Source organism: Acanthochromis polyacanthus, chromosome 11, assembly GCF_021347895.1.
Source record: "Acanthochromis polyacanthus isolate Apoly-LR-REF ecotype Palm Island chromosome 11, KAUST_Apoly_ChrSc, whole genome shotgun sequence".
Taxonomy (NCBI): domain Eukaryota; kingdom Metazoa; phylum Chordata; class Actinopteri; family Pomacentridae; genus Acanthochromis; species Acanthochromis polyacanthus.
The window spans coordinates 314,753-327,013 of NC_067123.1; the positions used below are offsets into that span (position 1 = coordinate 314,753).

The 12,261-nt window shown below is 41.6% G+C and overlaps 1 protein-coding gene and 1 long non-coding RNA gene across 4 annotated transcripts in view; one reads left to right on the top strand and one right to left on the bottom strand.

Annotated features, from left to right (window-relative positions):
- Window positions 1-677: 677 nt before the first annotated feature.
- Window positions 678-3,113, bottom strand: LOC127536148 (uncharacterized). Its single transcript, XR_007945132.1, has 4 exons — window positions 2,525-3,113; window positions 1,650-1,824; window positions 1,120-1,300; window positions 678-770 (listed from the first exon to the last, which is right to left on the bottom strand). It is a non-coding gene; the product is annotated as an uncharacterized LOC127536148 (long non-coding RNA).
- Window positions 3,114-9,440: 6,327 nt separating this feature from the next.
- Window positions 9,441-12,261, top strand: part of LOC127536146 (lymphokine-activated killer T-cell-originated protein kinase homolog) — a 58,587-nt gene continuing 55,766 nt past the window's right edge. The window contains exons 1-4 of one of the 3 annotated variants that reach the window (XM_051955717.1): window positions 9,441-10,006; window positions 10,148-10,256; window positions 10,383-10,441; window positions 10,826-10,934. The gene's annotated coding sequence lies outside the window, so the exon portion shown is untranslated. The remainder of the gene's footprint in view (window positions 10,007-10,147; window positions 10,257-10,382; window positions 10,442-10,825; window positions 10,935-12,261) is intronic. The other 2 variants (XM_051955718.1, XM_051955715.1) reach the window with 2 other exon arrangements.

Below are 12,261 nucleotides of genomic sequence, written 5' to 3' on the forward strand. Positions count from 1 at the left end.
TTTATGAATTCAGAGGCTCTGTAGAATAATTCAGTCTAATTTGAAGAGTCTAAGTGTAGCGGTTCTCGAGCTGGACCTGGTCTAATGTGGTCGATATGCTGAAAAAACAGTAAAATGTGCATTTATTGCATTTTCACAAATAGAATAAAGTTTTCACAAATCAGAGACTATGTTATTATGAATCTACAGGCTCTGTAGAATAATTCAGTCCAGATTTGAAGAGTCTAAGTGTAGCGGTTCTCGACCTGGACCTGGTCTAATGTGGTCTGGATGAGAAAAAAACAGTAAAATGTGCCTTTATTGCATTTTCACAAATAGAATAAAGTTTTCACAAATCAGAGACTATGTTTTTATGAATCTACAGGCTCTGTAGAATAATTCAGTCCAGATTTGAAGAGTCTACGTGTAGCGGTTCTCGACCTGGACCTGGTCTAATGTGGTCTATATGCTGAAAAAACAGTAAAATGTGCATTTATTGCATTTTCACAAATAGAATAAAGTTTTCACAAATCAGAGACTATGTTTTTATGAATTCAGAGGCTCTGTAGAATAATTCAGTCCAGATTTGAAAAGTCTAAGTGTAGCGGTTCTCGAGCTGGACCTGGTCTAATGTGGTCTGGATGAGAAAAAAACAGTAAAATGTGCCTTTATTGCATTTTCACAAATAGAGTAATGTTTTCACAAATCAGAGACTATGTTTTTATGAATCTACAGGCTCTGTAGAATAATTCAGTCCAGATTTGAAGAGTCTACGTGTAGCGGTTCTCGACCTGGACCTGGTCTAATGTGGTCTATATGCTGAAAAAACTGTAAAATGTGCCTTTATTGCATTTTCACAAATAGAATAAAGTTTTCACAAATCAGAGACTATGTTATTATGAATCTACAGGCTCTGTAGAATAATTCAGTCTAAATTTGAAGAGTCTAAGTGAAGCGGTTCTCAAGCTGGACCTGGTCTAATGTGGTCTGGATGAGAAAAAACTGTAAAATGTGCATTTATTGCATTTTCACAAATAGAATAAAGTTTTCACAAATCAGAGACTATGTTTTTATGAATCTACAGGCTCTGTAGAATAATTCAGTCTAAATTTGAAGAGTCTTAGTGTAGCGGTTCTCGACCTGGACCTGGTCTAATGTGGTCTATATGCTGAAAAAACAGTAAAATGTGCATTTATTGCATTTTCACAAATAGAATAAAGTTTTCACAAATCAGAGACTATGTTTTTATGAATTCAGAGGCTCTGTAGAATAATTCAGTCCAGATTTGAAGAGTCTAAGTGTAGCGGTTCTCGAGCTGGACCTGGTCTAATGTGGTCTGGATGAGAAAAAAACAGTAAAATGTGCCTTTATTGCATTTTCACAAATAGAATAAAGTTTTCACAAATCAGAGACTATGTTTTTATGAATCTACAGGCTCTGTAGAATAATTCAGTCTAAATTTGAAGAGTCTAAGTGTAGCGGTTCTCGAGCTGGACCTGGTCTAATGTGGTCTGGATGAGAAAAAACAGTAAAATGTGCATTTATTGCATTTTCACAAATAGAATAAAGTTTTCACAAATCAGAGACTATGTTTTTATGAATTCAGAGGCTCTGTAGAATAATTGAGTCCAGATTTGAAGAGTCTAAGTGTAGCGGTTCTCGAGCTGGACCTGGTCTAATGTGGTCTGGATGAGAAAAAAACTGTAAAATGTGCCTTTATTGCATTTTCACAAATAGAATAAAGTTTTCACAAATCAGAGACTATGTTTTTATGAATCTACAGGCTCTGTAGAATAATTCAGTCTAAATTTGAAGAGTCTAAGTGTAGCGGTTCTCGACCTGGACCTGGTCGAATGTGGTCTATATGCTGAAAAAACAGTAAAATGTGCCTTTGTTGCATTTTCACAAATAGAATAAAGTTTTCACAAATCAGAGACTATGTTTTTATGAATCTACAGGCTCTGTAGAATAATTCAGTCTAAATTTGAAGAGTCTAAGTGTAGCGGTTCTCAAGCTGGACCTGGTCTAATGTGGTCTATATGCTGAAAAAACAGTAAAATGTGCATTTATTGCATTTTCACAAATAGAATAAAGTTTTCACAAATCAGAGACTATGTTTTTATGAATTCAGAGGCTCTGTAGAATAATTCAGTCCAGATTTGAAGAGTCTAAGTGTAGCGGTTCTCGAGCTGGACCTGGTCTAATGTGGTCTGGATGAGAAAAAAACTGTAAAATGTGCCTTTATTGCATTTTCACAAATAGAATAAAGTTTTCACAAATCAGAGACTATGTTTTTATGAATCTACAGGCTCTGTAGAATAATTCAGTCTAAATTTGAAGAGTCTTAGTGTAGCGGTTCTCAAGCTGGACCTGGTCTAATGTGATCTATATGCTGAAAAAACAGTAAAATGTGCATTTATTGCATTTTCACAAATAGAATAAAGTTTTCACAAATCAGAGACTATGTTTTTATGAATTCAGAGGCTCTGTAGAATAATTCAGTCCAGATTTGAAGAGTCTAAGTGTAGCGGTTCTCGAGCTGGACCTGGTCTAATGTGGTCTGGATGAGAAAAAAACAGTAAAATGTGCCTTTATTGCATTTTCACAAATAGAATAAAGTTTTCACAAATCAGAGACTATGTTTTTATGAATCTACAGGCTCTGTAGAATAATTCAGTCCAGATTTGAAGAGTCTACGTGTAGCGGTTCTCGACCTGGACCTGGTCTAATGTGGTCTGGATGAGAAAAAAACTGTAAAATGTGCCTTTATTGCATTTTCACAAATAGAATAAAGTTTTCACAAATCAGAGACTATGTTTTTATGAATTTTCAGGCTCTGTAGAATAGTTGAGTACAGATGTGAGGAGTGTAGGTACAGTGGTTTTCAATCTGGACCTGGTCTAATAAGGACTGGTTATAAAGCAAAAACGGTGAAATATCCCCTTAAACGTTTTCACAAATAAAATACAAATTTTACAAATACAATAGCTCTTGTCAGGCATAGTTAATGTCTTACCCAAATGTCTAAAATGTTTACACATCAAGAAGTGTCGAAAAAAACAGATAATCAGTGGATAAACTGTCGCACCGCACGTTCATTTCATTTCCCCTTAACTTTTCCCTTAAGTGCCGAATCGGAAGCTAACTTCAGCGTCGTGGGTTGGGGCAGTTCTGCAGTCACGCTGCTGCCATATTATGGAAGGTATGTTGATTTGAATAAAACTTAATTTGATTCATGTATATACGATGTGGCTGTGCAAACAGAGGTTGTTATTGTCATTTCTGAAACAGCTCCTGCAGTTTACTGTGTTATTAGCCCTGTCACAAGCTAATGCTAATTCCCTGGAGCAACAAAAAACTGATTCTGACCAAACCGCAGTCATAACAACGTCTCAAAATAGCAGAGAGTATCTTTTTACCTCACTGATGGCATGGCTAGGTCTTTAGTGGAAACTGAACTTTGGTAGAATCGCTGCAGCTGCGCTGACAGTGACCGATGCAAGCTGTTTGTTTACATAGCCATGAGCTGGACCGCAGCATTCAGATCTAACCTTTCCGTGCTCTAAACAATTCTGAGAGAGAGAAAGCTTCATCTTTCCCCAGTTGTTGTGGCACCCGCGGACAGCGTAATTGATGCCAAACATGTTAAAATCGCTTAAAAGAACAGTTAAAAGTAGCTACAGTAGCGAGAGGACTCGATGTTATAGTGCAAAGACGGTCAATCGGAAGTCGCTCTCAAAAATGGCGCTGCCCTGCCTCACTTCCTGAATAAGGTGAATACACAACCTGGTCTCACGGGGATTCGTGAAACTGTCACGTAAGTTTTAGTTTCGGTTTCGTGCGCACCAACACGAATACAGGCACTCTCGGCCCCACGGCTCGTCAGCGCCAATAGGCAGTAGCGGTCGATGCGGCGTCTACTCTTTATTATGTCTATGGAGGAGAGTCTCCTCAAGGACTGATCACAGCAGCAGAACCCTGAACCACAAGTTAGGGATGAGACAGATGAAGATGAGTCGGTTGTTAGTTTTGATAATTTGCTCGCCCTCAGTCACAGGATGTACATACATACATGCTGATGTTGTAAAGAGTAGTGTTGGAGATTTGCCCTTTAACTGATGTTCTGTGAAATCTAAGTTGCGATGGAACTGTTTCCTTGCAGAGGAAAAAAAGACGATAGCGTTATTAGAAACTGCAACACTTCTTATTTTATTTTTATTTTTTTCTTTAAAATGAAATATTTATATTTTTTCTTTTAATTAATTTTAAGATTTGAATATCTGAACACTTATTTGAACAGAACAGATTCTGATATTGCTGACAAGTATGTGTTGTAAAGAATAATGTTGGAGATGTGCACTTATGTTGAAATAAATCCACATTGTGAAGCAACCCTTACTTGCACTGAATTGGAAGTATTTTAGAAAAATACACTGACTTACAGGGCTTTACAGAAAAGTGTGCTATTGTAGACTTGACATGTAGTTACATGATTTTAATATTAATAGGTCGTGATCTAAAGTGGACCTGAAACTCCAGGGCTGAGCATGAATCCCACTCTGGCCCTGATATTCATTCTCTGTTCCACAATGATTCTGGGTTTATAGGGTTTATTTATTTGTATTTAATCTTCTGTGGATGAATCCCGAGATCCATCAGAGCTGCCAGGAGAATTTCATTAAGGTAAGCGGCCATTACGCACAAAATTACGGAGCACTGCTTGAACTGTGTTATTAGAAGGACTATAAGATGATTTTAGTGCAATAAGGATCTTGTTCTCACTAAGATGCTTCAATCAGAGGCGGATCTTGTCAGAAAAGGTTCAGGTAGCTTTGAGGCTCCACACATCTCTGACAGGCGATGGAAACTCGTGCGCATACGTGGAAAAGCGAAACAGAAATGGACAACATGGACGATTGTTTTAGCTGCAGATCAGAACTGGTCAAGCACAGTGCATCTTTTAAATCATGGCAACAGAAGGTGACGCGCACCTACAAAAGGCCTGTTGACGTTCGAACTTTCCATTTTGCATTTGGACTGTCAACATGAAGGTAAGAAAATTATTTTCATGCTTTTCTCATCAGCTGATCTTCTCTGAACACTGTGTTTTGCTGTATAACCGTACAGGAGAATGTGTAGATAAAACTGTTATTTTGTTACCTCCGCCAGGAGGTTATGTAATCATCGGAGTTTGTCTGTTTGTCTGATAATTAACAGCATAACTCAAAAAGTCATGGAGGGATTTTCACCAGATTTTTACAGAATGCCCGGAAGGCCAAAAGTAACAATCGATTAGTTTTTGGAGGTGATCCGGATCACCGTCTGTACAATTTTGAGAGATGGCATCTCTCAAAATTGTACAGTCCTTCAAAAAAAATCCTGGATCCAGACGGTGATCCGGATCACCTCCAAAAACTAATCGATTGTTACTTTTGCTCTTCCGGGCATTCTGTAAAAAATTGGTGAAAATCCGTCCATGACTTTTCGAGTTATGTTAACAGACAACCAGACAGACAGACAAACAGACAAACAGATGGCCTGGCGAAGGTCTGCGCTCTCCGAGTGCGTTTCTAGTTTAACATGGAAAGTTCGGTGGAAAATGGCTGCTGGTCCATTTCTCATAAAATGTTCCAAATATGATCAGTTGTGTGTGAAGCATTGAAGGTCCTCGGAGCCTCTTTTTAAGGTTTCCGATCAAACGTTCAGTTTATCATGATGTGGATATTGATTTAAATGTGCCGAGACCAGTAAAATGAATAATTTACATGTTCACTATGAAAAACGTCAAAAATCTGCATTTTATAAATTGATATTTGTTATTTCACAATGTGGCTGCACATTGGAGTAGTGGTTGGCACTTTCGCCTTGCAGCAAGAAGATACCCGGTTCTGTATAATTTGGTTTCAGAAATTAAAAAGCAATATGGCGACTGGCCCATATTTCATAAAACACTAAGAAATGTGTATCTTTGGTAACCATGACGATGGAAGTATTTGAAGAAGCGTCGCGAGGGGAAACGTCCCGACGTCAGAACGTGCACGTGTAATATCCACATCAAAAATATGTATTTTTATAAACACTAATCATTGTTATTATTATTTCACAACAATTGGCACTAAATGTATGTTATTTTCACTGTATTTAAATCGGCAAAATATAGTTAATTTACAAATATTTGCTGTTAGCTACAAGAAAAAAATGTGTACATTGGGGATGGAAATCAAATAGTAAATGCTAATGGTAGTTTGCATGTTCTCCCTGTGCATGCGTGGGTTTTCTCCGGGCACTCCGGCTTCCTCCCACAGTCCAAAATATGCTGAGGTTACTTAAAAATTCTCTATACACCGCTTTATCCTCACTCGGGTCGCGGGGGGTGCTGGAGCCGATCTCAGCTGACTCGAGGGAAGGCAGGGGACACCCTGGACAGGTCGCCAGTCTGTCGCAGGGCTACATATACAGACAAACAATATGAAATGAGTAGTACTGGGGCTGCACAAGGAACAATGGCTCCATTCATTCTGTGTACATCTGACTTCAAATACAGCACTGAGTCCTGCCACATTCAGAAATACTCTGATGACACTGGCAATTTAGAGTAATCAATTAACCTCAGCATATTTTTGGACTGTGGGAGGAAGCCAGAGTTGATTATTATTTCGGTTATTTTAATATAATTTTTATTTAAATACATCACAGATATTTCCTGTGGTTTCCATTATTTTTTAACCCATATTCACATTATTGTTAAAAATAGTGGAATAGTGTATTGTCCAAGTGAAAAAGAACAGCAAATATCTGTATTTATTTTGTCAAACATTATTATTATTATTATTATTATTATGTAGTAGTAGTAGTAGTAGTAGTAGTATTTCAGAAAATATAATCTGTAATACAATAATTATTATTTTGGTTCTACTTTAATATTATTATAATTTAAATACTTTACAGATATTTTAATCTATATTCACAGTTGTTTACTGTATTATTATTGTTAAAAGATCATTTTTGTAAAACAGATTTAGTGTTTTGCATTTTGATGCATGGTATTTATGGAATTTGGAGTTAAAATAAGTGAAATGATGGAGAAGTAAAACGAGGAGCATTCATGAGAGCTGGTTTGTGACGTTGCAGAGCTGTGTGAGTTTTTAGTCTCTGCTGACTAAAGATAAACAAAGTGAGGATTTTAGTTGAGAAGTTTTCTTTCTGGATTAGTCTCTGAGCAGAAATGTGAAGCATCTTCCTGAAACCCTGAAGCTGGAGTCGATCAGAGACTCGGGGTGCAGCAACATGTTCTCCTCTGAGTTCCTCTGAGGTTCTCCTGAGCGTCCCTCTTTGAGCAGCTTCACCTCTTTGCTCCAGTTTCCTGAGTCTGTGTTGAAATGTTGTTTTTGTTTCTGTTTCCAGCGGACGTCGGACCCCAGCGACTCTCCAAGGTACAGCACACCCTCACCTCCACCATGCGCTCCCTCCTCCTCCCCCCTCCCTCCAAGCGTCCTCGCTTGTCTCCCTCCCCTCTCCTCTCTCCTCTTCCTCCCCCTCTTCCTCCTCCCCCCTCCCTCCAAGCGTCCTCGCTTGTCTCCCCCCCCTCTCCTCTCTCCTCTCCTCCCCCTCTTCCTCCTCCCCCCCTCCCTCCAAGCGTCCTCGCTTGCTCCCCCCCCCTCTCCTCTCTCCTCTTCCTCCCCCTCTTACTCCTCCCCCCCTCCTCCAAGCGTCCATCGCTTGTCTCCCCCCCTCTCCTCTCTCCTCTTCCTCCCCTCTTCCTCCTCCCCCCTCCTCCTCAGCGTCCTCGGCTTGTTCTCCCTCCCCTCTCCTCTTCTCCCCTCTCCCCTTTCCTCCCCCTCTTCTCCTCCTCCCCCCCCTCCCCTTCCAAGCGTCCTCGCTGTGTCCTCCCTCCCCATCTTCCTCTCTCCTCTTCCTCCCCCTCTTCCTCCTCCCCCTCCCTCCAAGCGTCTCGCTTGTCTCCCCCCTCTCCTCTCTCCTCTTCCTCCCCCTCTTCCTCCTCCCCCCTCCCTCCAAGCGTCCTCGCTGTCTCCCCCCCCTCTCCTCTCTCCTCTTCCTCCCCTCTTCCTCCTCCCCCCCTCCCCTCCAAGCGTCCTCGCTTGTCTCCCCCCCCTCTCCTCTCTCCTCTTCCTCCCCTCTTCTCCTCCCCCCCTCCCTCCAAGCAGTCCTCGCTTGTCTCCCCCCCCTCCTCTCTCCTCTTCCTCCCCTCTTCCTCCTCCCCTCCCTCCAAGCGTCCTCGCTTGTCTACCGCTCCTCCCTCTCTCTCTCCCTCTTCTCCCTCCAAGCTCCTCTCCCCTCCCCCTGTCTCGCTTGCCCCCCCCCCTTCTTCCCTCTTCCTCCTCCCTCTTCTCCTCCCCTCCCTCCAAGCGTCCTCGCTTGTCTCCCCCCCTCTCCTCTCTCCTCTTCCTCCCTCTTCCTCCTCCCCCCTCCCTCCAAGCGTCCTCGCTTGTCTCCCCCCCTTCTCCTCTCTCCTCTTCCTCCCCTCTTCCTCCTCCCCCCTCCCTCCAAGCGTCCTCGCTTGTCTCCCCCCTTCTCCTCTCTCCTCTTCCTCCCCCTCTTCCTCCTCCCCCCTCCCTCCAAGCGTCCTCGCTTGTCTCCCCCCCTCTCTCTCCTCTTCTCCCCTCTTCCTCCTCCCTCCCTCCAAGCGTCCTCGCTTGTCTCCCCACCTCTCCCCCACAAAAAACTCGTCTTTTTCTCAAAAAACAAAACAAAACCTCTTCTTTTTCTCAAAAAAATAAAAAAAACTTTTTCTCAAAAAAACTCTTCTTTTTCTCAAAAAAGAAAAAAAATTCTCAAAAAACTTCTTTTTCTTAAAAAAAGAAAAAAAAACTCTTGTTTTTCTAAAAAAAAAAAAAGCTCTTCTTTTTCTCAAAAAACCCCCCCAAAAACTCTTCTTTTTCTAAAAAAACAAAACAAAAAAAACTCTTCTTTTTCTCCCTTCCCCCCTCTCTCCTATCTACTCCCCCTCCTCCCCCTCTCACCCTTCTTTTCTCCCCTCCCTTGGAGTTGCAGGATATCGGAGGACTCTTCTTCCCCTCCAAGTTTTTCTGTTGAGGGACCTCCTGACAAACATACAGAATGCTAACAAACATGCAGGAGGTCCTCTCTTAGCATTTTTTTCTAACCACTGTGTGAGTTTCTCTCCTCAGATGCCTCCTGCCTTACCTAAGAGGGCTGCTGGACTTCCTGCCAGCCAACCTCCAGGTAAGAAGGTTCACAAACCTTTCATTTCATTAAATTTACCCCGTTTTGTTTTAAACATTTTAGCTACGTGTGATTTTCTGGATGTGATCTGGTCAATTTTTATTTGAATGAACTCTCTTGTGATTATGTCTGATCAGATCTATTCCAACTTTATTTGGATGAATTTTCTTCGACTGTATTTTGTGTGATTCTGTCTGAGCTCGGTTCTTGTCGGTGGGACTCCTGTCAGGGTGCCCGTCAGAGGTGTGGGCGATCTGGGGGGCATTGTGGGAAACCTCCTGTGGTGCCCCCCCTCACAGTGAAGCTCCGCTCTGTCAGAAGGTGAACAGGATGCAGACGGCATGTCACAGAGAAGCAACATGTGCGTCTGTATCCCACCCTGGACCCACAGTGGAGTCCACAGTGACAAGATCACAGTTCAGGAGAGTCACACTGGGATTAAAAGGGGTGGTTAAATGTGTTATTTAAGATAGTAAGTGTAGTGTGAGGGTGAAAGTCTCGCTGCCAGAGGGAAGTTTCCAGGAGAGGTACGTAAGGATCCCTGTGAATGCTGCTGCATGAAACGGTGAGTTTTGGATTTTGACTTTGCATTCATATATCTAATATTTTTGAAATCTCAACAATAACACACGTCGACAAGATTCTGCCGCGTTTTTCTTTTTGATTTCTTTCAGACTGATGATCTCGGGACCCAAGACCAAGACAAGGACGACCCCAAAGACGATTTGAAGACGAGTGACCGAGCCCCAACAGAGATGAAGCCAGAGACGACGACCGCCCTGTGAGGAGAAGAAACTTTATTGAGATTTTACCGGATGCACTGGTAATTTAAATGTGAAAAGAAAGAATGAGCCAACAGACACTGCAGGGATTTAGTATGTAGCACATCACAGTCTGACAAAATGTAGTGATGTCAGAATCAATTGAAAAATACATCTGTATCTCTCTCTCTTTTTTTTTAAAGAATTGGTGCTTCAACGACATCAAGCAGATTCAGACAGGATGGACCAGAGATGACGGGAGGCAGATCCAGGACTAGTGCATGACTCGTGAGACCATGCAATTAACACAAGGTAAGTTTATCAAATAGACTGGCTAATTAGAAACTTAATGTTAATATGAGTATGTGAAGTCATTTAGCTCAGATGTAATTATTTATCTGAGTCCATTAAAGTTTTCTCTCTTTTTGCTGTCTTTAGAGCCATCTCTCCAAGACCCCCGATCTTATGAAAGATCAGATCAATAACCAAATGAAAAGGTGACTTTGAACACTAAAATGCACCATCTCTGCAGTTCACCTTTGTAATGTCTCTAAGTTCTGTTAGTTGTTCATCTCCCACCTGCCTCTCCCTCAGAATTTCTATCTGAATTTTCAGAGTTCTTCACTAATTTAGTCTTAGTACAGACAGAGTCATTATAACAGGTGACTTAAATATCCATGCAGATGCTGTGAATGACAGCTTTAACTGCATTTAGCTCATTGTTACACTCAGTTTTTTCTCAAAATGTTCATTTTCCAACCCAGGCTGCTGGAGGATTTCACATGATGTATTCCTCTCTCCTCTCTCCTCTCCTCTTTATGTCTTCAAACAGTTAGACGCCACCTTTGTATGTCACTGACTTTGTGTTTTGTCCTCTGCAGGTTTCTCTGGATCTGGAGCTGCATGTTTCTGATCTGCTGTTGTCGGCCTCAGCGACCTCCAAAGTCTTCATGTTCTCTCCTTCCTCTCTACCCTCAACCCAACCAGAAGGTTTTTAAAACTTCCCAACAACAGGAAGTTTTTTTCCTTCACACTGGGACCACATGGTTGATCTGATCAACTGCAAAAAGAGAGATCCTCAAATAAAAAACAAAGGAACACAACAGAACTCTGTTTGTTTTAAAGTGTAACATAATGCACCCTTCCTTTTATACTTATTTTTGGAGAGCATGTGTTATGGTTCTCAAACTAAATTAGTTTAAAAAATGTGCTTTCAAACCACTGGTTTCTCACAAACACCTGGACTCCATCTTAAAACTGCACAGTATTTGAACATACTGCTGGTTGAGTGTTTACTTGGAGTAAATACACTAACATTAACAGATTGTATCTGAAATTCAGTCATAATGTGCACCAACTAGTGTCTGTTGCGGTTGACAATAAAGTAGCTATTCTGTTCTATTCTGATTAATCCCTGCTCATGCTGCATCCTTGTCCTAGATTACAGGATGCATTCAGTCCCTGGATGTGTTCCAGGCAGAAAAGTTAGATTTGGTTACAATAGGAGGAGCAGTTTAAGTGTTTCGGTCTTGTAGATTGTTTCAGAATGAAAAGTGCAGATTTGAATTCCTCAGTGTGTGTGTGGTCAGTCATTAGAGATGCTCCAACCTGAGCTGTGCAACATAACCAACTATTATGCATTGTTGCCTGTTTTGGTTCTCCCTTGTGTCGTATGCTGTTCACTGCAATTCAACAGTTTCATTTATCAGACGCTTTTATCCAAAGCAGCGCATCTGAAGTAGATACAACACACAGTCGATGAACCTGAACACATCGTCAGTGATGCTTCCTGGACTATTTCGGCTCTTTCAACATCACACTCCATCACCCAGGACACCCAGGCAGAGTAGATCAGGTTGTGTCTAGGGGTCGCAGCGCCCCCAACAGGTAACTAGTATATAACACATTGACTTAAAGGGGAACTTCGTTTTTTTCAACCTGGGGTCTGTTTTCATATATCATTTCATACATGTGAGTGATGGAGAAATGAATTTTCGACACAGCTCCAGTATTTAGCCAGGAAGGCAGCTTAGCAGCTCAGTTAGCAAAAAGTATGGGGCAACTTGCCCCCCCCGCATCAAAGTCCGCCCTAACGTGCTTTTTTCCCCACACTGACCGGCTCGGATAGTCTCAATGAGTGTCCCACAACATACTAGAGATGAGAAGTGAACGAAAACCTCAACATTACCTGGCGATCGCTCTTTGTTGTGGTCTGTATCCAAATCTCAGGACGCCAGAAAGCAAATCTCATTAAAGTTTCCCTTTAATGTCTGCCAAAGTCCAGATACTAATGTGCCTCAAATCTGACACGTGTTAG